Source organism: Mastomys coucha, unplaced genomic scaffold (assembly GCF_008632895.1).
Source record: "Mastomys coucha isolate ucsf_1 unplaced genomic scaffold, UCSF_Mcou_1 pScaffold18, whole genome shotgun sequence".
NCBI classification, from domain to species: domain Eukaryota; kingdom Metazoa; phylum Chordata; class Mammalia; order Rodentia; family Muridae; genus Mastomys; species Mastomys coucha.
The window spans coordinates 68,612,039-68,613,913 of record NW_022196900.1 but is presented as its reverse complement, the minus strand read 5'-3'; positions in this window follow the sequence as shown (position 1 = coordinate 68,613,913).

Below are 1,875 nucleotides of genomic sequence, written 5' to 3'. Positions count from 1 at the left end.
TTGATCAAACTTCCAGCTCCAAGCAACTTGGAAAAGTTACTAACAAGTTACCTGCACTCTGACTTAAGAACACTGGATAGAAGCCAGCCTGGGCTAAAAAGAAAGGCCCTGCCTCGAAAGATAGATAGATAGATAGATAGATAGATAGATAGATAGATAGATAGATAGATAGACAGACAGACAGACAGATAGATAGATAGTAAAAAGAAGACATATGAGGAACTATGTAGCAAGTGGGTGTATTGGGGCTTGTGAGGCAGTACCACCAAGTAGAGTGTTTTGTTGTGCCAAGTAACTTGAACTGAAGGACATTGTAAGAACCCCAGAAGCAATTTCTCTTTGACCTTCTCCTAACTTCCTCTCTCCCATCTCTTTCTCCCTTGAAGTTAGTCATTGAAACAAGAATTCCAGTTTCTCAAGGTGGGAAACTTGAAATTAGAACTATTAGCCTAACTTTCCCCTTCCTCTCTGTAAAGGATAATTTGTCTGGTAATGAGACATTAAACACCTCCTCCCACCCATACCTGAGCAGCCAAGGAGACTCTGAACCGACAGGCAGGGTCCAGCTGTCCCTCTTGATCTACTACCCTTTGTTCAGCAAACAGTTCTACATTGCCCAGTGTTCACTGAGCTGAAGTGCAAAAAGTTTTCTCTCAATTTCAGAGCCTTCATTTCAGAACAATCTGTCTGCCTGTCTGCCTATTTATTTATTAGTGTTTTGGGATAGAGTTCAAACTGGCTTTGAATTCCTAATCCTCCTGCCTCAATCTTTTAAATAATATAAATCTTCAATTAAAGATATCTGCCACTCTCACCACAGTAGAGCTAACTGTTTTTTTTTTTTTTTTTTTTTTTTTTTTTTTTTTTTTGGTTGTGGGGAGGTTCGGGACAGGGTTTCTCTGTGTAGACCTGGCTGTCCTGGAACTCATTCTGTAGACCAGGCTGGCCTAAATTCACCTGCTTCTGCCTCCCAAGTGCTGGGATTAAAGGCGTGGGCCTCCACTGCCGGGTAAATGTTCTTTTTAAAGATTTATTTATTTATTTAGGAGCTTTGTTTTGGATTGGTTTTGTCTTTTTGATACAGAGTCTCTCTTTATAGCCCTGGCTGCCTGGAATTCACTGTGTAGAACAGGCTGACCTCTAACTCACAGAAACCCACCTGCCTCTGCCTCCAGAGTCCTAAGGCCACCACACCTGTAAAGACTTTTTAAAAGTCTTTATTTGTATGAATGTCTTGCCTATTTGGTTGTCTGTGCACAGTGTGTGTGCAGTTCTTTAGAGGTCAGAAGAGGGTACTGGGTCCCCTAGAACTGGAGTGACAGACAGTTGTGAGCTGCTGGGAACCACACACATTGCTGTGATGCCCCTCAAACACATCAAGCACACACATATAAAATAATAATAAGTTGAAAATTAAAAAAACTCATAAGACAGTGCTCAGAGAAAACATCTAAAATACCAAAATGAAATTTATAAGTAAATTTCACATAATAAATAAATTTTGCACATAAAAATATGTTCATATAAAACAAAAACCACATTTTAAAAGAACATATACAAACAAAAACATATTAAACAAAATTTAGTTCTCTATGTAGGAAAGGAGAAAGAGTCAAAGACTAAATTTCAATGTCATTGTCAGAGACCAAAGATGATAAAGTATCATGTACAAAGTCAAACCAATCAATCAACAGATGAACATAAACCCTAGAGGCAATACAATAAATACTGCACAACTGTCTCTAGGTTAGGGGAAATGAGAACGTTAGGTCTTCGTCCTTAACTCATACATAACTCCAAAGTTTTAATGCTAAACATCTGTTTTATAAATAATTATTTAGCAAATATAATCATATAAATGTATATATATATATA